A 27,636-nucleotide genomic window follows, 5' to 3' on the forward strand; every position below is an offset into this window, starting at 1 on the left:
AATATTTGAACGTCTGTATCATATCACCCCTGTTTCTCCTTTCCTCCAGGGTATACATATTCAGGTCAGCAAGTCTCTCCTCATACGTCTTGTAACGCAAATCCCATACCATTCTCGTAGCTTTTCTTTGAACTGCTTCGATTCTTTTTACATCCTTAGCAAGATACGGCCTCCAAAACTGAACACAATACTCCAGATGGGGCCTCACCAACGACTTATACAGGGGCATCAACACTCCCTTTCTTCTGCTGGTCACACCTCTCTCTATACAGCCCAACAACCTTCTAGATACAGCCACCGCCTTGTCACACTGTTTCGTCGCCTTCAAATCCTCAGATACTATCACCCCAAGATCCCTCTCCCCCTCCGTACCTATCAGACTCTCACCGCCTAACACATAGGTCTTGTACGTTCTCTTCAGTGGTGGACCATTCAATCCAATTTGACTCTGGGACTTCCATTTCAAATTCCTTAGCAAAAATTGATAATGACGGATGCATCTCTCCTGGGATGGGGAGCTCATGTAGATGGGCTTTACACTCAAGGAGCTTGGTCCTCCAGGAAACGAATCTTCAGATCAATCTCCTGGAGCTCCAGGCGATCTGGAATGCTCTAAAGGCTTTCAGAGATCGGCTGTCTCACCAAATTGTTCTCATCCAAGCAGACAATCAGGTTGCAATGTATTACACCAACAAGCAGGGGGGCACAGGATCATACCCTCTGTATCAGGAGGGCCGCCCAGATGTGGCATTGGGCTCACCAACATGGCATGTTCCTTTAAACCACTTATCTAACAATACCCTGACCGACAGAGCAGGATAATGCAGCACACAAGTGATCTCAATATGGGCATTGCCTGCAAGATCTTCCGAGCATGGAGCCTTCCCTTGGTGGATCTTTTTGCCATTTAGCTCAACCACAAGGTCCCTCAGTTCTGTCCCAGGCTTCAGGCCCATGACAGAATAGCATCAGATACCTTCCGCCTCAATTGGGGTACAAGTCTTCTGAATGCGTATCATCTCATACGCATAAGCAAGACTGTGAAACCAAGATTCTGATCGTGCCTTACTGGCCGCGGCAGATATGGATCCCTCTTTTTCTGGAGTTATCCTCCGAAGAACCATGGAGATTGGAGTGTTTTCTGACCCTCATCACGCAGAACGAGGGTCTCTTCTACATCCCAACCTCCAGTCCTCTGGCTCTCACATCTTGGATGTTGAGAGCCTAGAATTCGCTTCCTTGGGTCATTCCACTAAGAGGTGTTACTCTTTCAAATGGAGGAGGTTTGCCATCTGAAATTCTGGAAATTACTAAAAACTAACTTGTTCAAAAGGCATACCCAAACGATCCAACTTAAATGCCTTAATCCAGCAACACAACAAAACCAAAGCTCATACTGGACATAATGACATTACCTAACTCTTCTTCTTACGATTCCCCAATGTGTCTGTCACACATGAACTTTACTTTATCACAACCACATTTGTATTTGTTATAACCGGTATTGGCGATCGCCTCTATGGTACCATGTAAGCCACATTGACGCCTGCAAATGGGTGGGAAAATGTGGGATACAAATGTAACAAATAATAATAAATCATTAACGTGTAGAAGGTAATCCCATCTCTGAACAGAACTCTAGCTGTTTGCTTCATGAGAGGTTTGCTTTTGTCAAAGCCCCCCTATCAAACTTCCACCAGTGTTATGGGATCTCAATGTCATTCTCACCCAGCTGATGAAAGCTCCTTTTTGAGCCCACTGAATTCCTGTCATCTGAAGTACTTGACCTGGAAGGTCATTTTCTTGGTGGACTGTTACTTCAGCTCGTAGGGTCAGTGAGATTCAGGCCTTAGTAGTAGATGCACCTTATACTAAGTTTTATCACAACAGAGTAGTCCTCAGCATGCACCCTAGTTCCTGCCGAAAGTGGTGTCGGAGTTCCATCTGAGCCAGTCAATTGTCTTGCCATAATTCTTTCCTTGACCTCATGCCCATCCTGGCAAACCAGCTTGCACACCTTGGATTGCAAGAGAGCATTGGCCTACTACATGGAGCGGACAAGGCTCCACAGACAGTCGCCCAGCTTTTTGTTTCTTTTGATCCCAACAGGATGGGGGGGGTGGGGGCACCACTGGCTGGCAGATTGCATTTCTTTACTTATGCCCAGGCTGGGCTGGCCCTTGAGGATCATGTCATGGCTCATAATGTCAGAGCCAAGGGTGCGTGCGGTAGACCCACGAGGTCAGCCTCCATTGAAGAAATTTTCAAGGCTGCGATGTGGTCTTCAATCCACACATTCACATCACACTACTGCATTGAGCAGGATACCCGACACCACAGTCGGTTTGGGCAAAACAGTGTTGCAGAATCTGTTTGGGGGCTAGATCCAACTCCACCCTCCTAGGCCCATTTAATTCTGTTCCAGGCAGCATTCTCATTCAGATGTACATAGTTTCAGGTTGATTTGTGTATTCCCCTCGCTGTTTCGAGGCCCAGTTGACCAGTGTTTGTTGTTTTTGGTGAGCCTGGATGCTAGGGATTCCCCACTTGTGAGAATTATACGCCTGCTTGTCCTCTGAGGGCAGCAGGCTTTTTATTCTCACAATCCCTCCCACCTCCCCTTTGAGTTGTCTCCTTTATTATTTTTTACTTTATTTTTGTTATAGTATTAAACTGAGGAGACCGCGTTCTCACAGCGGGCGGGGAAGGCACTCGCGCATGCATTGTGGAGTGTGTCTCGAGCTCCACAAAGCTCTAATTTGGGGTTTTGTAAATTCTGACCTGGGCAACGCAGGCCGGTATCACCCACTTGTGAGAATATACAAGCTTCACCACCTCCTAAATAGGTGGCGGTAAGGGCTCCCCTTGGAAATGGCTGTGCCTTTTACCTGCTACGGTAAAGGGGCCTTAGTGTGTGGCAAATCCACACGCTTTACCACAGCTTGGTAAAAGGGCTCCTATATATTAAGTTCATTACATACTAGCAGTGTCTAGTTTATTCTTGTGATCCACATTGAACGTTCATGTAAATGCTGGACTAGAAATTATTTAGTTTAGTTTAGAGACCAGTTTCTTAAATACATGTTTGACCAATCTCACCTGGTTTCTGTACAAGCTCAGCTGGTGCATGCAGTGCCCCAAAAAGAGGTTGGATTCACTCGTCTCAAAATGGATGTGCTCCACTGTAGATTCATGTGACATCTACAAGGGTCAAAGCAGTGGGTCAACAGGTTAGCTCAGGTCTAACATTACCTGCCTATCATCCTGTATCTTTTTCTGCTCTTCTGGGTTCCCAGTTCAATCAGAAACACTCCCTACTGGTACTATAGCCTTTATTCATGGGGGAGGGGTTCACATTCTTCATTCTCATTCTTTCCCCCTATCCTGCTCTTCTATGCCAGTCATTGCAATAATCATCTCACAGATAAGAGATATGTAAAACTATATACTTTGAGATCAATATTTTGTTAGTTAACCGCTTGGCAGCTGCTAATGTGCAGCAGGTACATCTCCCTCCTTCTAGAGGCTGTGATTTATTTATTTATTTATTACATTTGTATCCCACATTTCCCCACCTATTTGCAGGCTCAATGTGGCTTACATAGTACCGTAAAGGCGTTCGCCAATTCCGGTATGAACAAATACAGTAATGTTGTGGTAGAATAAGGTTCGTATGTACAGACACATTAGGAATCGAAGAGAGGAAGCATTATTATATGTGCATTACAAGCTTTGGTTTCGTTGTGTTGCAGGGTACAGGCACTTAAGTTGGGTCAGTAGGGTATGCCTTTTTGAACAGGTTAGTTTTTAATGATTTCCGGAAGTAGGTGATCATAAGTTGTTCCACGGCTTTTGGTAATGCGTTCCATAGTTGTGTGCTTATGTAGGAAAAGCTGGATGTATAGGTCGATTTGTATTTGAGTCCTTTGCAGCTTGGGTAGTGGAGATTTAGGTATGTTCGTGCTGATCCTTTTGTGTTTCTGGTTGGTAGGTCTATGAGGTCTATCATGTATCCCATGGCTTCGCCGTACATAATTTTATGAACCAGAGTGCAGATTTTGAAAGCAAGACATTCTTGATTGGGAGCCAGTGCAGTTTTTCTCGGAGAGGTTTGGTGCTTTCGAATCGCGTTTTCCAAATATAAGCCTGGCTGCCGTGTTTGAGCAGACTGAAGTTTCTTTATAATTTGTTCTTTGCATCCGCATAAATTCCGTCGCAGTAGTCCTACATGGCTTAGTATCAAGTTGCGAAATGTTTCCCTCGGGAAGAATGGTTTCACGCGTTTGAGTTTCCACATTGAGTGGAACAATGTCTTTGTTGTAGATTTCACTTGGTTCTCTAGTGTGAGGTTACAGTCGATTGTAACACCGAGAATTTTCAGGCTGTCTGAGATAGGGAGGGTATAATCTGGGGTGTTTATGTTTGTGGGTTTATTTGTATTGTATTGGGATTGAGAGGATGAGACAGTGTGTTTTTTCTGTGTTGAGTTTTAGTTGAAATGTGTTTGCCCATGAGTCCATGATATTCAAGCTGATTCTGTCAGATCACGTTTGTAAGGAATGTATATTGTGACATCATCTGCATCCTTGGTTGGATAAGGACTGACTAGTGGGGTCATCATTAGGTTGAAAAGGATCGGTGATAGTGGTGATGAAAACAATGACTATGAAGCCAGATAAGGACGGTAAGACCCAACTAGTCTGCCCAATCTGTTACTTTCACACACCCCAGCTGATCTCTGGTTTTCCCTTCAATTCTTTACAAATAGTGATCCTCTATGCTTCATCCCACACATTCTTAAATTCCATTACTGGGTTTCCTTCTTCCACCTCTTCTGGGATGCCACTGCAAACACCTTTTCCATGAAAAAATATTTTCTGTTCCTCTTGAGTGTAGGAGTTTGGATTTATCTCATGCCTTTGTAGTAGTTCAAGGTGAATTACATTCAGGTACAGTAAGAATTTCCCTGTCCCTGAAGGACTCATAATTTGTTTTTTCTAGAGGACAGAGGGTTAAGTGACTTGCCCATGATCACATGGAAACATCGGTTAGAATTGAACGCTGGCTTCCCTGGTTCACAGCCTGCTGCTCTGATCATTGGGCTACTCTTCTGATTTATAAAGCATTATCACTACTTTCTTAGGGACTATTGTCCTGACAAAATGATACCTACTTCTGAATCCCCTGATGCTACCTGTCTATTAACACTATGCCACTGTGTTGAACATTCTTTCCACTGCCCCTGCATTCTGTAGACATGTGGAGTGGTCCCTGTATGTACTCACCAGCACAGGAGGGGCTTGGAAGAGGTAGCTGAATGGATAATACAGGAGGTTGAGGAAGGAGCGGCATAAAGATCTGCATACCGCATTAGCTGGCTGGCAAAAAGTGTCTGGTGGGAACCACAGCGGAAGAGGCTTCCCATCATACTGTAGGACATGTCCATCTCGTGGGTGACTTTCTGCACAAAGGAAGCATGGATAAGGAGAGAAGTGAATGTCTGCACGTGAGTGTCATAAGCCAACAAAACCTAGTAATGAGAGACACCCTCACTGGCTGCAACTGTGAAATAGCTTCATTAACCCATTGGCTACAAACGTTTGACTATTCATTCTTGATATATCTTGAAAACTATTGAGATAGAGACCATTTTGAAGTAACAGTTCCTCTATCACTCAGATTCTGAAGCAAACAATCATTGTGTGTTTTTTTGTAGCCCGAGACTGTATCAAGCTGTAGCCCAGAAGCAATATGGAGGAAAGACATTCATGTTTTGAGGGTAGTATGCTATGGAGGGCAGCGTCTCAGTTTCACTCAAAAAGTTCTCCCTTCCCAGGTGTGAGCCAGCAGAGATTTCTCTCATGTTATGATGAAGGTAGTGATTGCAACCATTGGAGGGAGTCCCAGCCAGCACTCAAGGGTGTACCTGTGCCAGGTTTAAGAGGAAATCATTTAATGTGCCACACAGCCAGAGGGCTGTCATTTCAAAGGCAGCATTAGATGGGATAGGGACTTTAATGGAAGGAAAACCCTAGTGAATTGTCAACGAAGCTTCATGGTACTGTAGTCGCAACTGGTATATGATCTGATTAAACTGGATGCCCAGGGAACTGGAGTAATCTATGGGGCCAAAAATAAAAGTCTCAGCAAAAGGAAGTGACAGGGTATGAGGAATAGCAATACAAATACCATTGTCTCACCTGGATCTGCTTCTGGATGGGAAGTGATATCTGGCCGTTCACTGCTTCCACTATCCATGTTTCTGAGGAAAAAAACCACAATGAGTCTAGAGGCGTACCGAGGGAGGGATGGTGGGGGTGCAGATCAAAGGGGGATGTTCCACTCCCACTGCTCTGTCAATCCCTGCCTTCCAAACTTCGGTGCCACGTGTCTTCCTGCAGTGCAACCTCTGCTGCTGCGTCTCCTCCCAGACGGCTCCTCTTTCTCTGTCCTTCACTGCCTTCCTTTGTAGCCTGCACCTTCCTGCATGCTACAAGTTTGCTCCAGCTTCACTGCTACTGCTAGACTGCCGTACGGCGGTTCCAGAACAAAAGTAGTGCAGTCGCAGTGGCGGGATGAATTACCAACAGGCTTATTTTCAAAGAGTAGGATGCCCATCTTTCGACACAAATCGCAAGATGGGCGTCCTTCTCACAGGGTCGCCAAATCGGCATAATCGAAGTAAATTTTGGTGTCCCCAATTGCTTCTGTCACGGGGATGACCAAAGTTCCTGGGGGAGTGTCAGAAGCGTAGCGAAGGCGGGACTGGGCGTGCCTAACACTTGGGTGTCCTCAACCCATAATGGAAAAAAAAAAGGGCATCCCTGACGAACATTTGGACGACTTTACCGGGTCCTTTTTTTCTTATGCCCGAGCCTTAAAAAGGTGCCCGAACTGACCAGATGACCACCAGAGGGAATCAGGGATGACCTCCCGTTACTCCCCCAGTGGTCACTAACCCCCTCCCACAGGGCAGACGATGGAAAGGGGCAGTGAGAGGAGGCAGGCGCTGGATCTGGATGGAAAGGGGCAGACACTGGGTGGAAAGGATGGAGTAAAGAGCAGATGAGAAAAGCAGAAACCAGAGACAACAAAGATAGATAAAAATGTATTTTTCTTTTTTTGCTTTAGGATAAGTAGTATATTATGTTAATAAATGTTTATAAATAGAAATGGAAATATGGTAATCTTTTATTGGACTCATTTTAATACATTATGACTAACTTTTGGAGACCAAAACCCCCTTCCTCATGTCAGGACAGGATACTGTAACAGCAGTATACTATACTGACCTGAGGAAAGAGGTTTAGTCTCTGAAAGCTAAATGTATTAGTCCAATAAAATGGTATTATCTTATTTTCCATATTTGTTTTATTTCTATTTGTTAATTGTAAAGTGGTGATAGCATTTGTTGTTTTTTTTCAAATTTACATCTTCTGTCTTTATATTTTGCACAGTACTAGGGGACATGCACTATCGCTGTTTCTGCTTCTGTGGTGTTGCATTGTATGCAGAGTCTGGTTTCTAGGGGCTTCAGTTTAAATTTTCTCTACATATTTCTATTTTAGTTTTGTGCTTATTCTATACTGAGTTAGTGTGTCTGTGACAAAGAAATGGTTTTCTGTTGGCATTGATTATGCAGGATCGATGATCTGTACTATTCTGATTGGTTTAGTTTTGCAATAGGTGTATTGATGTTCTACTGCTCATTGCAGTGTTTAAGATGCTGCCTTTTCCTAGTTACACCCTTGTTGTGTAAATCCTAAAAGTTACTTGTGCTTTTGATATGGTAGAATTGCTCTGTAGGTCATGAGTGACATTTGTTGTGTTTTGTATTAATTGACAGGCCTAGTACTAGAGTTTAATTTTGATTTTGATACAGTACATATATTCCTGTCTCCTGGAGAGCTTACTACTACTACTACTTAACATTTCTAAAGCGCTACTAGGGTTACGCAGCGCTGTACAGTTTAACAAAGAAGGACAGTAACACACATAACAGCTACTCTTATATACCCGCCTCCCAGTTCTAAGCAGTTAACAATTAAAAGAAGCTAAATATATATCTAGGAAGTACATAGAATACAGATTAAATTAAAAGGGGAAATGTACAATTCAATTAACTAACATATAGCTTTAAAAAGTAAAGTTTTAAAGAATTTCATGATACTAAAATAATTTTTTCATATGGGGGTATTAAACAATAATCGGCTCCAGGTGTCAAGTATGCTAGGTACGCCACTAGGTCCAGTGACTCTACTCCTCTGCCAGTACCATATCAAGCTTCACTATGCTTATCTTTAGCTCAACACACAATTAAGCTATGGAATATGTTGCTGGAAGGTGTGGTCATGCTGGTAGCAAAGCTGAATTTAAGAAAGATTTGGTCAAGTATATGGAGAACAGGTCCATTAGAAATTATTATTCATACAGTCTTTGGGATCATCACTTCTTAATTCTGGGGGTAAAAAGTAGGTCCCAGTGACCTGACTTGGCCACTGTCTGAGACAGGATGCTGGATTCGATGACCCAGCAGGGCACCGTTCTAGTGCTGAGAATAACATTTCAGCTAATCTTTTCATACTTGCTTAATGAGCTTTCCTCTCCCCACCCCCACCCCCACCCCACCCCCGCCCTCCCCATCTGCTTCTGTTCTTCCCTGTCTACCAAGTTCTCTTTTCCTTCCCCTCCTGTTTTCCTCTGTTCTCCTCTCTGCTCAGATTCTATCCTTTTGCTCTTGCCAAGGGAGAGATTAGAGCCACACTTGCATGATGTCGGTGGTGTCACCTGGGCTTTTGCACTGTGCCTTATACTTGGAAAGCTTTGCAACTTCCCTTAGCATCTACGGTGGTTTGGTGCTTGTTCATGTCCCACCTTAGTCCTGTCAATCCATTCAACTCACCGACTGCACCATCTCAGCTTTAAAAAAAAAATGACAAGAGTCCTATATCCCAAAGGATATTCCACTGTGGGCCAACCAAAAAATTTCTAACAAATGCAGAATCTCCTCTGGGACATGATGCATATCCACAGGAGCAGCCACGGTCACACGTAGTTCCAAGGACCAAATGTGGTCATATATAATATTACCCTCTCTACATTAGCCTAATGAAGTGAGTATTCAAGTGAGTGGTGCCTCTGCTCCCTCCAACCCCACACTTAGCTGCCCTTAAAGGGTCAAAGCCTTAAAAAGGCCCATAGGAAAGCAACAAAGAACTAAAAAAAACAAACACTTCCAGAAAAGATTAACCCATCAAGCTCCCACAAAAAGAAGAGAGCACCTCAGAGCCGCCTTCAGCTAACCATAATTAAGGCATTCTCCTCATAGTCAATGCCAACCCTTGAAAAGCAAGCAGTCAGTGCCTGTCACCCATATTTGAGAAAGCAGCAACTAATGCGCTCCTTCAGCTCAGGCAGAATTGTTTACAACAAACCTCTGCACTTTTCCAGGGCACACCTCCCCTTCAATTGGTGGCCTAGCAGGCACTACTTCTACAGGCTGAAACCCCATTTCATAATGGGCCTCACCAACTTCTTCTCACATGGTGTGGAAGTCACCTGCACCTTTTCTGAGGGAAGTTCTATTGCTTATTGAAAACAAGGCCACGCATAAATTCCCTTCGAACCAGGGGAAATAGAAAATGATTGAAGCAGATAACCATTTTGGCCTATGAGGAGGAGAACTGGCAGTATTAAGTCACAGGCCCAGAGTGACATGGCAAGAGATTACTACAGACAAATGGATGTTAAAATCCTATCACAAGGTTACAGACTAGATTTTGCATGCCATCTTCCTCCCAACAAAGCACCCTTCCCATCATGAACCCTATTCCCACATCTCTCCCAACTGAAATCATTGATCAACCCTTCTACTAACAAAAGTGATACAGGAGGTGTCACAGACAAAGAGAGGCCACAAAGGACATGACCTCTGCTTTAGAGTCACCCAAGTGTGAATCTATTTCCTGCCTGTCCATGGAGAAGGTGAGACTGCTCACCTCTAATGGTGTGTTCTCCAAGAACAAAAGAAGAATAAAGCCACACATTCCCTCCTGCTAACCAGGGCAGTGCTTAGGGTCTCTGGCCTCCCCTGCAGACCATCAGTTGGCGCCCCCCTGCAGACTATCAGTAGGCGCACCTCCCCCCGGACCTGCCTGGCTCCAAGGCGCGTGGAAGAGCTGGGCTCCATCCCAGATTCCCTGGCGCTTTAAATTTACCTCTCTCTGCCGTCCGACATCTGTGCAGCGTCAGTGAAGCGCTGCTTGTCTGACGTCTCTCCACCAGCCTTTCCTTCGCTTGTTTGTTCCCTCTGTGTCCCGCCCTTCTTCTGACATCATTTCCTTGAGGGCGGGACACAGAGGGATACGATACGAGCGAAGGGAAGACTGGTGAGAGACATCAGACAGGCAGCGCTTTCACTGACGCTGCGCAGACGTCGGAGGCGGAGCGAGGTAAATTTAAAGCGCCGGGGAATCAGGGATGGAGTGGAGGAGAAGGTTTTTTTAAAGAAAAAATACAACTACAGCGCAACGTCCTTGAAGGCATGCGCCCCCTGCGGCGCTTACCGCGCTTACTGTGTTGGCACGGCCCTGCTGCTAACTCTCTTCTTCTGTCACAGACATGTAAGCTAATATTATAGACCTGAGGTGGAAACTGTACAAGCACTGAATGTGGGAGCCACTGTGAATGCCCAGGGAAGCTGGTGCAAAGCTTTCCTAATTAAAACGGTGACACTGATGGCCTCACCCAAGGGTGGCGTCATTCCCCTGTTATTTATAAAAGAATACCCAGTACAGGTAAGTAATTTTGCTCTCTCCTCCACCACATTGTCTTTCCTCTCTTCTCTTTCTCCCTCCTTTCCTTAATTGCACTACATTTCACCCTCCACCTCAACACAAAGGGCTGCTGAACCTGACAAAGGATGGTTTAAGATGGAAGAAATGATTTACTCACTGATACAGCTCAGCCAAGAAAATGTCCAAATTCTTCAGCTCTTCAAAAAGTTCTGCAGAGAACAAACACAGGCAGGTAGGACTGCATCTCAAACTGCATAAAAGGCCTTTCCTCAAAGAGAAATGCAAGTTTTGGAAATACGTATTTTGAGCATGTGAAGTGAAAGTAGTGAAAAATAAATCGCCCTTATATGTGAACCTCAGTTTAGATCCAGACTTCCTCTTCTCTTGCCCCCCTTCTAAGGACTCTAGTCTGTGTGAACCTCATACAGCAATATACTGCTTCTGTATCATGTACCAGTGCTAAGGGCAACACTGGTAGTTTCTGAGACACCTCATCATTTGCTCCTCATGCTTCTCTTGCTACATGGTGGTAGAACAGCAGTGACTCAGTTTTGGAGAAGACCTTCTGAATAATGTCTCCAGAAGAGGAACAGTGTTACTGTCACAAATGGGAGGGATAAATTGGGTGTCAACTCATCAAAAAAACCAAGACCAGTGCTCTACACACAGGAACATGTCTCTTTATCCTCCTAAAATAATAACACTATTGGACATAATAGTATTCAGGTGTAGTATATTCCTGCCCTTAAATGGATACTTGAAGTAATGGGAGATAAAATGACTTGCCCAAGCTCACAAAGAATGTCAGTGACAGAGGATTTGAACCTCGGTTTCCCTGATTCTCAATCTATCATTCTAAACCAGGGGTTCTCAAAGCAGTCTTTTGGGCCAGACCCAGCCAATTAGGTTTTCAGGATATCACGAGTATGCATGAAATAAATTGCATTAACTGCCTCCTTTGTATGCAAATCTATCTCATGCATATTTATCATGGATACCTTGAGAACCAAACTTGCTTTGTGTGTCTGAAGGACTGAGTTGAGAACCTCTGCTCTAAGCACTAGGCCCCTTCCTATTCCTATCCCTTCTACCAGATGATTATGTTAGGTGGTGGTGGTTAATATAAAAAAAGTAAGTCCTCAGAATGTTGGAAGATGAGCAATATGATTGACTAAAAGGGACATGATGTATGCTGAATAGAGCTCAGACTCAGGGTGGCTCAATCATTAGGCCACCTGAGGCATGGACCTCAAGCTGCACTCTAGGAGTAGCGTCTCAGGGGGGGGGGGGGGGGGACAGCTTCACAACATTTTACCTGCTCATGGTGACTTTCCAAGTCCTGGCAGCGGCAGTGATTCCATAAGCTGCCCTGCCGCTGCCGGCACCTGCCTCTTCCCTTTACTGCAGCTGCTTGAAGTAAACTTCCTGTTTTGCTCAGGCAGCTGCAGTAAAGGGAAGAGGCAGGTGCGGCGGCAGCGGCAGCGGCAGGGCAGCTTATGGGAATCGCTGCTGCTGCCGGGCTTGGAAAGTCACGACTAGGTAAAATGCCTGGGGGGGGGGGGGGGGGAGCGGCGGCATCTTGCCTTGGGCCAGCCCTGCTCAGACTCCTGTGGTATCTGTGATCTTAGTACTATTTTGCTTACAAACCCAACTATAGAGCTGCCAAGTTATCCAGTTCCAGAAGGGAGACTTTTAGGCCAGTCCTGGTTTTTAAACTTTACATCTCAAGCAGTGTGAGATTTCTAGTCCCTGATTCTACCCATAGAAATAAGCACTGCAGGTCCCATAATGCATCATCATAAGGTCATCACAAATCCAGAACTAGCATAAATCCCCCTCCTAGAACTGGGTAACTTGGAAGTTCCTGCAGCTATTCTTGGATTAATTACTCCTGTTTTCAATTTTGGATTAATTAGCTAGCTTCACTCTCTGTTCTGTTTACTCTATGGAACTGCTCCAAAATTAAATGTGGACATATTTGTGTTAATTGCAAGAGTTAACTCTAGACTTCTATTCCATGATTATTGCAATCCTGTCATGTAACAGTGAGTTGTGTTTTTGTATACTTAGGCTCTATTTAAATTATGTGTTATGCTGCCACCTTCTGCCCTTTTTATGCAATTTGCATCATCCAGTAAATTGTATATTTTCCAGTTGTTATTTGTTCAATAAAGATGTAGAAGTAATAAGCAACTCAGTCTCAATATCTTACCAAGCCATTTGTGTCAGCTCTCTGCATGCAGTGAGAACAGAATAATGACACCATGACTGTGTGATAACTTGCTCTCCAGTGACCTCTGCAGGTGAATACAGTCTTTGCTGTGTATTCCAGTAATTCCACCTGCGGTTTTCTGCTTCTCATTGGTACACAGACCCAGAAGTTTTCCTCCCATGATTAAGGTCACCATGACTCTGTGCAAACCTCAGGAAGGGGTGGGGGTGGCAGAGATACCTCACTGGACCAATATAAAAGTTACTCAGAGATGTTGTTTATAAGGCTTCCAGACTAGAGAGTTGCTCGGGAACAGAAATATTACCCGTCCCTGCCCATTCCTGCTAGAACCTTACCCATCCCCACCCATCCCCGCTAGAATCTTACCCATCCCCACCCATCCCTGCAAGAATGGTAACCTGTCCCCACAAAACAATTCCGGTCGGCTCTCTCAGATCTCTCTCTGGGTTCGAGCTGCAGCACTGCAGGCAAGGAAGAATAGAAGTTGGAACTTGGAACACTCTGGTGTACACATGTAAAACTTGTCTCTGATTCACTGGCACTATGCTGAGAGGTTGTTACATGCACACGCCATCAGAATCAGGTGACATCTGATGCTGGTGCCTGTGTCAAAGCTGAGGTCTGCGCATCAGCCCGGGAGAAGAGAGGATTAATAGTAACATAGTAAGTGACAGCAGATAAAAACCTGAAAGGTCCCAGTCTGCCCAAAAGCCACGCTCATAATCAATTCATAATAATCAACAATGGAGTGTGATATTATATACTTGATAAGGTCTTTCTTTGGCATTTCTGGGACAGAGCATAGAAGTCTGCCCAGCCCTATCTGTATGTTCTACTGCTGGAGTTGTCGTTGAAGCCCACTCTAGCCTATTTGTCTTCTCATTTGCGGGAAACAGACTGTAAAAGTCTGTCCAGCACTGTCCTCATGTTCCAGCCACTAAAGTTGCTGGTCTAAGCCCTTTCCAGCCCATCCTAAATCATATTGCTATATATGAGAGACAGACCATACAAGTCTGCCCAGTCGCGGCCTAGTTCATCACAGCTGGAGTCGCCATCTAAGCATCACTCGACACATCCACACACGTAGTCATTTAAGTTAGGGTTTTTTTTAATAATTTCTGTTGTCTATTAGAGATCCTCTGTGTTCATCCCATGCCTTTTTGAGTTCTGACACCATTTGTGTCTCTACCAACTCCTTAATGGAGACTTTCCGCATCTGTGCTATTAAAGAGGAGGCGGTGGAGACAGCACTCAAAGAACTTGGTACTCAGTAAGTGAGAGGCTAGTGCAAGTGCAGCGTACACTTCCACGGGAACCTTGCAGGATTTGTTTCCGTCCCCGCGCGAACCCCGTTCCCATGCAAGTCTCTATTCCAGACCACATAGATCCATTCCTTGGATGTGACCAAAGATAAGAGACCTAGAAAATGGGTAATCAGAAAATAGTGACTCAGATTCCTGGTATTCTTATGACCCTATGTGTCTATGTGGTTTTATACACTCATGATCCTTTCATCCTTGGATAACTCTTATTTTGGTCAAACCAAGGAATACTTGCTTCAGAGAGTTGGGTTTCTCCAGGATCAGCACAGCTACTGCACCCTCATGGTACAGATTCTAACCTGTGTTGCCTATTCTTTGGGAGAAGAGGTACATGGCTTACCACTTTTCTCTGTCCAGACCTGAAGCTCTTTGGCCAGCTCAGGCACCACTAGGAATGTGCGCCAGCCTTGCCGTTTCTTGGACTTCAAGATGTCCCCCAAAGATGTGATCTCCAATGTAGAGAATGTCTCTGCCCCTTACCCTGAGAAGATCACACACTACATCAGATGAGCCTGTCACCAAGAGGAAGAAGAGAGGTCAGCACAAGAGGCAAACCACCTTGCACTGAGCACTGATAACCACTACAAATGCTTTTCCTTTATTCTTTTATTTTTCTTAGCTCTTCTTGATTCTTTGAGTTTCTGCCCCCCCCCCCCCCCAAAAAAAAAAATGATCTCAGCTGGTGGGAAAACACCTCTTTCCACCTTGGCAGCAGGCATGCACTGTAAACTGAGCAGGTGCCAGTGTCGTGGGAGAGTAGCGTTTTTGTTACCATCAGGGGAAATCTTCAGCTGGCGGAGCTTGGGATTCCCACCAGTTACCACTAAACATGTGCTACTGTTGGGTGGGCCTGAGCCATAAATGGGTGGGCCCTGGCCCACCCAAGCCCACCTGTGGCTATGCCACTGCTTGGTAGGGGACCACAGACCACAGCTCTCTTTAGAACCTTGTACCACTGGCCCAGTAGATGTCGCTGTTCAGCACTAGCTGTGATTTCTCCCTTTTCCCTTCTGTGGCACTTTGAGTGCTGCCTTTGCAACAACCCCAGCTGTCCCAGGAAGCAGAAACCAGGCTCAGAAATTGAACCTAAAGCTCTAACCTAACAGTGGGAAAAGTGGGAAAAAGTACTGCTTATGATATAAAGAGATATAATTTCAGTTTGGATAGGTGAGAGAGCACAAAGATTCAGTGGTTCTATAGGAAATAATGTCTCTTACTCAAGGATAGGCATCTTCATCCCTTAAAAGCAGGTTTGATATGTGAGATATCCGCTATGCAGGGGCGTAGCTACGGGTGGGCCTGGGTGGGCCCAGGCCCACCCAATTTCACCTCTGGCCCGCCCACCCAATCGCACACTTTTCTTCCAGGCCCACGCCAGCCCCAGCTCCCATTGCCGGCCACTGCTGCTTTTCCAGTTGAGCGTAGGGCGGCGCTACAAAGAAGAAGCGCTCAGCTGATTGAGCTGAGCGCCAACGCTAACGAGAAAAATGTTTAAAAAAAAAAGCGCGGCACCAGGTCCGCAGGCAGCCTTGAGGCATTGGCTGCTGGCTCTGCAGGCTCCTCCCTTCTCTTACATCACTGCCCCTGAAGCGAAACAGGGACAGTGATGTAGGGAGACGGGAGGAGCCTGCAGAGCCAGCAGCCAATGCCTCAAGGCTGCCTGCGGACCTGGTGCCGCGCTTTTTTTTTTTTTTACATTTTTTCTCGTTAGTGTTGGCGCTCAGCTCAATCAGCTGAGCGCTTCTTCTTTTTGTAGCGCCGGCCCTGCTGCTCAACTGGAAAAGCAGCAGTGGCCGGCAATGGGAGCTGGGGCTGGCGGGCCTGAATCAGGAGAGGGGGAAAACGATGAGGATGGGGAGAGAAAGAGGGAAAACAGATGGAAGGATGGGGAGAAAGAGGGAATGGGGAGAAAGAGGGAAAATGGAAGGATGGGGAGAGAAAGAGGGAAAACAGATGGAATGATGGCAGAGAAAGAGGGAAAACAGATGGAATGATGGGGAGAAAGAGGGAAAACGGATGGAAGAATGGGGAGAAGAGGGGAGATGGATGAAAGGAGGCAGAGAGAAAGGGGGAGAGACTGGAAGGGATGTGGAGAGAGAAGGGACACTGAACAGAAAAGGGTAGAGAGATAGAGAGACCACTGGTTAGAGGAGGGAGAGAGAGACATTAGATGGAGGATCAGGAGAGGAGGGTAGATGGGTGGAAGGATTGGGAGAGAAAGAGGGAAGACGCTGGATGGAAGGGTAGGGAGAAAGAGGTGACAATGGATGGAAGGATGCAGAAAGAAGAGGGAGCCTATTGGAAGGATGGGGAGAGAGAGGGTAGACACTGGAAGTATGGGAGAGAAAGAGGAGAGCTGCTGCATGGAAAGGGGGAGTAGTGAAAGATTGGAGATAAGAGAAGCGGGCATGGGGAGAACAAGGGTGAGAAAAAGATGAAAAGCCATAAGTAGATGAAGGAAATTAAAGAATGGATAGTAAGAATGAATTAAATCAGGACAGAGAGAGAGAGAGAGGCAGAAAAATATTGAAGAAAGCTAAGAAACAGGAGAGAAAAATGAGAATGGCCAGGAAACCGTGGCAGAAGAGTTAAGCGAAAACGAAGGAAAGCAGAATCTAGAGACTGGGAGCAACACAATGAGAAAAAGTAAATGGCCATACAACAAAGGTAAAGGACAATAATTTTATTTTTAATTTAGGATAAAGTAATATGGTACCTGTGTTAATAGAGTTTCAGAGACCAATACTTTCTTCCTTAGGTCAGGAGAGGATACTGTAACGGCATTATACTGACCTGAGGCAGGAGGTTTTGGCCTCTGAAAGCTCACTGAAAATGTGACTAAATTTTGCTGGGGGAGGAGGTGGGTAGAGAGAAAATTTTGTGCCCACCCACTTTGGGTTCAGGCTCACCCCAAAATCAGCAGTCTGGCTACGCCACTGCCCGCTATGACTATTTACTTGCTTACTCTGATCTAACAAAGCCAGGTCATTATCACATTTTAGCTATCCTGAAAACAAATGTATTTACGGTCCTTGAGGGGCCCCTCTAAATATGCGGCTTGAGGCACTTTGGTGTTTAATTCTGAATGCATGCAACTGTATTGCTGTACTTCATTTGGGATGTCACCATGCACAGCAGAATTTACCCGGGAGGCTGGTTGACAGATTTAAACATATGAAAATGTGTATCACACTGTACTTTACTCAGTATGTCTAAACTTTGATCTCAGGTCATTCATCAGGTTATGAGTCTGACCTTTGGTCTGTCTGTCTACAGTGGTGGAAATAAGTATTTGATCCCTTGCTGATTTTGTAAGTTTGCCCACTGACAAAGACATGAGCAGCCCATAATTGAAGGGTAGGTTATTGGTAACAGTGAGAGATAGCACATCACAAATTAAATCCGGAAACTCACATTGTGGAAAGTATATGAATTTATTTGCATTCTGCAGAGGGAAATAAGTATTTGATCCCCCACCAACCAGTAAGAGATCTGGCCCTACAGACCAGGTAGATGCTCCAAATCAACTCGTTACCTGCATGACAGACAGCTGTCGGCAATGGTCACCTGTATGAAAGACACCTGTCCACAGACTCAGTGAATCAGTCAGACTCTAACCTCTACAAAATGGCCAAGAGCAAGGAGCTGTCTAAGGATGTCAGGGACAAGATCATACACCTGCACAAGGCTGGAATGGGCTACAAAACCATCAGTAAGACGCTGGGCGAGAAGGAGACAACTGTTGGTGCCATAGTAAGAAAATGGAAGAAGTACAAAATGACTGTCAATCGACAAAGATCTGGGGCTCCACGCAAAATCTCACCTCGTGGGGTATCCTTGATCATGAGGAAGGTTAGAAATCAGCCTACAACTACAAGGGGGGAACTTGTCAATGATCTCAAGGCAGCTGGGAACCACTGTCACCACGAAAACCATTGGTAACACATTACGACATAACGGATTTGCAATCCTGCAGTGCCCGCAAGGTCCCCCTGCTCCGGAAGGCACATGTGACGGCCCGTCTGAAGTTTGCCAGTGAACACCTGGATGATGCCGAGAGTGATTGGGAGAAGGTGCTGTGGTCAGATGAGACAAAAATTGAGCTCTTTGGCATGAACTCAACTCGCCGTGTTTGGAGGAAGAGAAATGCTGCCTATGACCCAAAGAACACCGTCCCCACTGTCAAGCATGGAGGTGGAAATGTTATGTTTTGGGGGTGTTTCTCTGCTAAGGGCACATGACTACTTCACCGCATCAATGGGAGAATGGATGGGGCCATGTACCGTACAATTCTGAGTGACAACCTCCTTCCCTCCGCCAGGGCCTTAAAAATGGGTCGTGGCTGGGTCTTCCAGCACGACAATGACCCAAAACATACAGCCAAGGCAACAAAGGAGTGGCTCAGGAAGAAGCACATTAGGGTCATGGAGTGGCCTAGCCAGTCACCAGACCTTAATCCCATTGAAAACTTATGGAGGGAGCTGAAGCTGCGAGTTGCCAAGCGACAGCCCAGAACTCTTAATTGATTTAGAGATGATCTGCAAAGAGGAGTGGACCAAAATTCCTCCTGACATGTGTGCAAACCTCATCATCAACTACAGAAGACGTCTGACCGCTGTGCTTGCCAACAAGGGTTTTGCCACCAAGTATTAGGTCTTGTTTGCCAGAGGGATTAAATACTTATTTCCCTCTGCAGAATGCAAATAAATTCATATACTTTCCACAATGTGATTTTCCGGATTTAATTTGTGATGTGCTATCTCTCACTGTTACCAATAACCTACCCTTCAATTATGGGCTGCTCATGTCTTTGTCAGTGGGCAAACTTACAAAATCAGCAAGGGATCAAATACTTATTTCCACCACTGTATATGAGACATGCATTTATACAATTCAAAGCACTGAGTGGGACCTGTGTCTGAGCTTTGGTCTGTCCCTGTCTGCACACACTACCATGGCATGTGTCTCTGACCTTCGTTCTGTCTGTGCTATCTGCTGATCACACAAGGGACCGATGTGTACCTGACCTTCAATCTGTCTGTGCTATCTGCAGATCACACAAGGGATGAATGTGTATCTGACCTTCACCTGTCTGTGCTATCTGAAGATCACACCAAGGGACAGATGTGTATCTGACCTTCAGTCTGTCTATGCTATCTGCAGGTGACTCTATATGATATGCATGTAATCTTTGGTTTGTTCATGATATCTCTATCGTGGGATGTATGTGTGGGAGAGGCTTTTACCATGAAATCAGAGTTTTGCGCAATACTGGGGGTGCTCAAACACCCACAGCACTCACAATCTGGCACCTACCAATCAGGGTTTGGAATCTGAGCTTACCTCCAGAGTAGACAGCGCAATGCTGATGAGGTCCGGTATATGTTCCAATGCGCAGTTTCCCCAGTATCCTGCAAACAAACACAGGAGTATAAATAGGCTGAAGTGCGCACAGAATGTACCGGAGAACCCTCATAAAGCAGAGAAAACTGCACAAAACTCTTGTGTGCGTTGTGGTGAGAAAACAATGTCCTGAGTACTGGCTCAATTAAATATGGGTCACAGGCTGAATGTGCCCCCCAGCAGGCACCTATGCACCCCGGGGGCATTTGCATAACAGAGCGCCTAGAAGGCACCTATGCGTGCACTTATCCTATAAAGAAAAGCAGGCCTAATGTAACCGGGTCTATATGTGAGTATATGATAGGCATAAGCTGTAGAGATACTTACATAACTAATAATTTCTATAAGTTATGCACATAATTGTGAGTCCCGCAAATGCTCTGACCAGACTCTGCCCATGTATACATCCACCTGTTAAATACACGCTATGTAAGATATGTGCGTATTTAGCCAATAGCACTTAGATGGACATTTGGCACGTAACATGTATATGTACAGATAACATGTATGTGTATGCTAGTATTCTAATCATTTATGCATGTAATTGCCAAATAAATGTTAAGTCCCCCCCATAATCAGGGTAATTCTACAAAGTGGGCGCTAAGTCTGGTCTCTGGCCCCCTTTCCACCTCTCCTCAGGTCTGATTTTCAAGATAACCAAGATATAGAAATTGACAAGATTTATAGGCCCAATCGAGATTCAGAGTGGAGAAGTAGCCTAGTGGTTAGAGCAGTGGGCTGAGAACCAGGGAAGCCAGGGTTTCAAACCCCACTGACCCTTGTGCCCTTGAGCAAGTTGCTTAACCCTCCATTGCCCTCAGGCACAAACTTAGTGGGCAATTCTATAAAATGGTGCCTAGAGGTAGGTGCCACTTACATGCATCAAAGGTGCCATTAACTGATAGTTATGTATACTAGGTTTCAATTCTATAAGGTAGTATCATAGCACCTAACTGCAAGGGGGTGTGAGCATGAGTGGGTCATGGTCATGTCTCCCAGTTGCACCTGCCATAGGCATTGCCTAGGAGGATGCACCTACACATGGGTGTGCTACAATCTTGGCACCAAGATGCTAGTATATAATTGGTACTAAGTGCACAGCATTGCCCTCCAGGGCGGAAATACCAATGTACCTGAATGTAACTCAACTGAGCCTACTACTGAAAAAAGGTGTGAGCTATATCCAATCCTGAGCTCCTGGGGACATATCACCTGAATAGTCATTGTGTTTGTCCTGAAAAGCAGAACAGAGCCCAGAATACAGCACTGCTCATAAAGTCAGTGCAGGAAGAGGAGACAAACCATCTCACACTTTATTTTCCCAGTTCAGGACATAGTGGTGCCCCAGTATCACTAGCTACAAGGATATGCATGTTCATGTTACATTTCAAAAAAATAATAATGAAGTGGTGGTAGGATAGCTGTTATATAGTTATCAACATTGAGTACTTCCCACTGCTTATGTATGGAAGAAAAGCAAAGAAACCTAACCAAAGTGGCTATATATTATATACACCACATGCTGGTATCGAAAATTGGGGGTGGGGGGGGGGGGGGGGGAGAAAGCTTCAAGGTGCTGCAGGATCAAAATCTGATTTCACTAGCAACCCATACTCCCGTTGACCAATCGCTGATCATAAGGGGATTTGTACCTCATCATAGGCAAAAAACCACCCCGATATTTTCACTCTTTAATTCAACAAAATGGAGCACTTGTCATGCTTTCTAATTTTAGGAAAAATTATCGCTTCGTAACTGTTTTTAAACAAATTCAAACAAGAAGTTCATAAAACACTTAGCTTCTTGTTCGGTGTTTTGATACTGATGGTTGCCTCTTCCTCCTCTTCCACGGCCGACGTTGGCTAGCGTTTCGCTAAAGCTGGTAAAAGCTGCATCAGGGGTCCTCTACGGAAGGTAGGTGCTTCAAATGATCCACTGCCACACACAGTCTGGTGTGTGGTAGTGGCGCCCCGTTCGATTATGCCCCTCTTGGTCTACTCAGGTCACTTAAAGGGGCACACAAAGGGGTGTGCCCCCTTTGTCAGCACACCATAGTTTTCAGTGTTAAGAGGGTGATTCTATAATGGTGCCTGCTCAAGGTGCTAGTTGTGGCACCTATTTTAAGCCTATTCTATTTCTTTATAGAATACTAGGCCAAGTGACCAAAAATGCATTTTTATTGGAGATGCAAGCCATAACACCAATCCTAAAAATGTCCATACAGTATATAGTTGTGTAATAGAATAATATAATATATAGGTGTTCCAGCTCATATGCATTGGTGCATTCTGTCCAAACTTCACCCAGATTCAAGCCACAGCCAAGGACAGTATACAAAGAAGGAAAAGGTCTAGGTAGTCATGCATGAAGGCTCTATAGCCAAACAGAGGTTGGTTTCACTTGAGCCGGAAGCCCGAAGGAGCTGATGAAAAATTGTCATGCCCCTCCCCCAAAAGTAAACTAAAATAAAGAAATTATTAACATCTCTATCTTTCATTCATCCATGAGAAGATAGAAGATACCACCGGTATTCAGTGGCTAAAAGCTGTTGCATTCTTTGGTGTTTAACACCTTTATTCCCCTTAGCAGCCCCTTCCCATCACATTTCTACATAACTGACTATAAATGAAAATAAATGTGTTGGCAGAAAAAAGGATTAATAAACTGAAAACAGGTAAATAATCAGCATATCGTATGAGGGGAGACTTGCGGACCTAAAGATGTATACTCTGGAGGAAAGGAGAAACAGGGGTGATATGATACAGACGTTCAAATATTTGAAAGGTATTAATCCGCAAACGAATCTTTTCTGGAGATGCGAAGGCGGTAGAACGAGAGGACATGAAATGAGATAGAAGGGAGGCAGACTCAGGAAAAATGTCAGGAAGTACTTTTTCATGGAGGGAGTGGTGGATACTTGGAATGCCCTCCCGCGGGAGGTGGTGGAGATGAAAACGGTAACGGAATTCAAACATGCGTGGGATAAACATAAAGTAATCCTGTTCAGAAGGAATGTATCCTTGGGAGCTTAGCCGAGTTTAGGTGGCAGAGCCGGTGGTGGGAGGCGGGGCTAGTGGTTTGGAGGCAGGGATAGTGCTGGGCAGACTTATACGGTCTGTGCTAGAGCTGGTGGTGGGAGGCAGGACTGGTAGATGGGAGGCGGGGATAGTGCTGGGCAGACTTATATGATCTGTGCCAGAGCTGGTGGTGGGAAGTGGGGCTGGTGGTTGGGAGGCGGGAATAGTGCTGGCCAGACTTATACGGTCTGTGCCCTGAAGAGGACAGGTACAAATAAAAAGTAGCACATATGAATTTATCTTGTTGGGCAGACTGGATGGACCATGCAGGTCTTTTTCTGCCGTCATGTTACTATGTATTTCAAGTTTTTGAAAGTTATTCTATGTTTAGTTGCTCCCACCAATGTAATTTGTGGTCTACATTTCTGACTGTCACACTGGTTACAAGGAGGCAGGAATACATTGCACAGACAGCTGAAAAGCAGATATTTATCACAGCCTCATGAAGGTGGAATGCAGATACAGGTAAAGCATGAGTACAGCAGAAAGAGCTGATTAAGGAAAAAGAGTTATAAAAACTGGTGGTGATGTGGCCACAGTAAAAATCTATTAGAAGAAAATCAACAAAGATCTAAGAAGTGGTAGACATAAAGGAAATGTGATATCAGAAATCTGTACAGTGATATTTTCTTCCCTGGCTGTTGCTTTACAAGTCTCATATTAAAAATGACTAGAAATTGGTTCCTGCAGCAGCAGTCAGAGTGTGATAACACACACTTAGATTGCTGGATTTCCCAGCTATTGTTTTTTAAAGTTGTGTAGGACTGATAGCTGCCCCCTCACACTCACCCCAAGTCCACTCAATGTTCTATGCTGCCAGAAAATCACCTACCGTGTTCACCTGCCGCAGAACAGTCCCCTCTGCAAAAAGAGTGGTTTGCGTGGTCCACGACAATCAGATCAAATATGAACGCCAAGAACGGGACATTGCCTCATTCTCCTGCATGATGTTGAAGGGGAGAAGATTAGGAGAGAAATGTTATTAATTACTAATCTTCCACGAAGAAAATCTAAAATTCACAAGGCACCCAGTGCCATAAAAACATCAGGCCACTATCTGGCTACTGAATACTTAGAGGAGTGAAGGGGACATGATGCCTATTTCATCTGTCTCATTCAAAAAATGTACAAAACTCAACGATGCAAATAGCAAAAGCCTATTATTTAACATGAACTTTCCTTTGAAGAGCAATCCAGTGTCGTTGCTACCCAACAGTGGAGTTGATGCAGAGAGCTACCGCAGGGTTTCCATGGGTTGTATGCTCATGTTACTGGCAAGCAATGCAGAGAGGGGTTGAGCATGGATGCTAACTCACACACAAGACATGGGTGCACATTGCATTAAAATGTATGCTAATGAGGTCATTAAGTATTCCACAGCAATACACAGAAGGAAATTGACTTTTGACACATGAATAATGTGAGAAAATTGTCACCAGGTCCAGGGAGGCGTAGAAGGATAAGTGGAGAGGATTTCATGTTAGTTTTTGAGATTTAGCTACCAGTTTTGTCTTCCATTGGGGCCAGAAAGAAGTGCCTGCAACTTTTAAAAAACTGACGGGAAGTAACAGAGCATGTGCTCATGTCTGAATAAAAATGAAAATGGCAGCACACATCGGCGCCTTTTCTTCTGCGTATAAACATCAGCTTCACAAACATGTTACGTGCATGAAATTTTTGTGCAGATGAATAGACGCCGAAGTGAGCTGGCACTTACTGCTAAATGTTTGGGCGCATGTCTAGCAGGATTCCCCCAATTAGCACGCATGCATAAAACTTGCGTATTATTTGCTCCTGCATAGCACAGAATTAAGTTTGTGGTAGAAGTCTTGCACTCAGCCATCCGCATGTAGCTCTACTGCATGGCTTTCTGCATCGGTCTCAGTGACACTGTCTCAGCAACTCTGCTTTAATTGGAGCTTTTAGTTAGAATCACAGTTTGAAAACTGCTTTAATGAATCCATAACACTTTTCTAAACAAACATGCTGAGTTTTCTTGGCATTTTATAGGGATACGAGACACAGATGTTAAGCCATTTTAACAGGACAGGTTTGCGGATCCCTGATCTAGTACACACTGTTGTCTTTTAGGGTGCTGGTTTTGAGCTCACCTTGTCAGATCCGCTTGCAGACTCTAACAAGTATGTCATTATTGCCTGCAAAAGGAAAAGCCAAACAGAAGACAGTCATTTGCAAAATAGCCGCATCTGTGCTAAGCTGAGCCAGTCCTAGGTTTGTCTAACTGAGGCCCCGATGGTCAGAAGCAAATGCGGGCACATGAGGCCATTAGCACCGGACTAGCACCCGCATTTGCCTGCGCCCCAGGATCAGAGCCTGTGAGTGCATGAAACGCTCGCCAGCTCTGATCACAAATTGCATGCAAATGCATGCAAACGAGGGTCTCCGGCATTCCTCCCTAATAATCAGCAGGCTGCATGCCAAACAAGGGTGCTGCTCCTGCTACAAAACCTACGCCAGCTCAGAGCTGGCATTAGAGTTTGCCAGCAAGAGAGGAATGGATAAGACCCACTGAAGAGGTTTGACAGGTCTGGGACTTGGATCTGTCAAACCTAAGTCCGCCCCCCACCCCCCAAACACTAAGAATAGGAAAATCAAGACTACCAATCCCTGCATGCAATGGGGTAAATTCAGGTCTGGATCAGCCTGATCTTCATGAACTGGGACACATGTGACTGGAAATACTCACATCTGTGTAGTTATAATCGCTGTTGGTGGCAAGGAACACCTTCCCCACCTCCTTCATCCGGCTCAACAGGAGGGGTATTCGGACCTAGGGACACAGAAGTCCCTAGTCAATATTATTTGCTATTTTGCTGGGAGATTTCCAGACTAGGGTGGGCAGTAGGGCCTTATGTCTTTAGAGTGGGCGGTCTCACCCAGTCAGTTTGGTTTTCTGGCTATCCACAATGAATATGCATGAGAGAGATTTACGCGCACTGTCTTTGTTATATGTAGATCTGTCTCATGCATATTCATTATGGACAGCCAAAAAACCTGAATGGTTGGTGTGTCCAAGGACTGGGTTGAGAAGCACTATTTTAGAAAGACCAGAAATTGGATAGTCACAGAAACAGAAGTTACTTTTCAATGTCTCCTTGGTTTTGCTGTTGATTACTTTTCTCTTTCCTATCACATTTTGGCATTCCTTTCTACTTTTCTTGAATTTTAATTGTAAACCGCCTTGCTGTCATCATTATGATGGGCATTATATCCAGTATAATAAACATAATAATACAGAACTGCTAGAAGTGACATTTTAGGCCACTGCATTCTGGTACCTGTACCACTGACTTCAAATCCCATAATGCACTGTGATGTAAGTTCAAGACAGGACTAGCCTCACCTTTCTTGAGCTGAGTTACTTAATAAACCATAATCAGCTAGCTTCGTGTAATGAGGAACAGGTGAGTCCTTCATTTCAGGAAGCGTTCAGGGACACAAAGAGCAACATTAACACATTGCAAATAGACCGAAGAATCCCAAGTCAGGTGCTGTCTGCACCAAAATTTAGTTACATCAAGTTATGCAGAAAAAAACAGAAAAAATTTAGAAACTGAAAACAAAACAGGTGAAGAATAGACAAACATCATCTAATTCTATTACCATTGGAGCTCCAGATAATTGTCCTATAACACAGATATTTTAGAAAACTCATTCTACAGCACAGATATTCAGTGCTATTTAATCGGCCAGGAACTGCTCCTGGCCGGTTAAATAGCACTTAACTGGCTATCTGCGAATATTCAGTGATAGATAGCCGGTTATCTCTGACTGAATATTTACAGTCAGCGCTTAGCGGATAACTGGCTATATTGCTAATATTCAGCCCATCACCAACTAAGTTTGGTGGCCAAATTTGGCTTCCAAAAATAGCAGGCCTATCTTTGGCCGGTTTCAACTTAACCGACCAACGCTGATTATTGATTTGACTGGTTAAGTTGAAACTGGCCAAAAATAAACCTGGCATTGAATATCTGGGCTCAGCGCCAACCGTGGGAGGCAACCCAGATAACTCCCGCCTTCTTAGTATCAGCCCCTATATTTTAAATATAGATGGAAAAAATGATAAAGGTGGGCTATGATTACAAAAGCTGATAAGTCAGAGGGATGGAGCTGTGATAATAGAGCTCACACCAATGAATGCCATTCTCTTCAATAGTTAGGGGCCCTTTTACTAAAGCGTAGCACACGCTAAATGCTAAGATGCCCATAGGCGCATGCTAAGCTTTAGTAAAAGGGGCCCTAATATGTTGTTGAGATTCATCATCTGGACGATATTGAGCACACAGCAGTTAGCAATTTTAGAGGCCCTGTACATGACCTGGATATACAGTTCCGGGCCTAATCTGGGTGCTGGCATGAATATCTTAGTCTTTGGCAGCCATTGGAATTATCTAGGTGCTGGTTGATATTCAGGCTGGTGCTCGGAGAGCTGCCCAGATAAGTTACAACACACCTTTTTCTGTCCTAACTTTATCTGAGCACTTACCTAGCTAGCAGACTGAAAATTGCCAGTAACTGGGTAAGTCCTGGCTCTGCTCTGGATCACCCCAGCATTAACCAGATAACTGGCTAGTGCCACTGAATAAATGCTCTGGAACTGGACAGCGGGATTTAACCAGATAGGATCACTCCTACCTGGTTAAATTCTTTTCAAAATCTACCCCAGAATTTGTTCAGATACACTTTGGTGGATTTGTAGGGTTAAGTTGTTAGTAGCAGTTCTGAAAAAAAAATGGAGTCAGTAGGCAAATCCATAAAGGAAATGTACAATTTAACTTTTC

At 44.8% G+C, this 27,636-nt stretch overlaps 1 pseudogene; it reads right to left on the reverse strand.

Moving 5' to 3' along the window:
* LOC115469255 overlaps positions 1 to 27,636 on the reverse strand; it is a 104,123-nt pseudogene that overhangs the window by 8,734 nt on the left and 67,753 nt on the right.

This window comes from Microcaecilia unicolor, chromosome 4 (assembly GCF_901765095.1).
Source record: "Microcaecilia unicolor chromosome 4, aMicUni1.1, whole genome shotgun sequence".
Taxonomy (NCBI): Eukaryota; Metazoa; Chordata; class Amphibia; order Gymnophiona; family Siphonopidae; genus Microcaecilia; species Microcaecilia unicolor.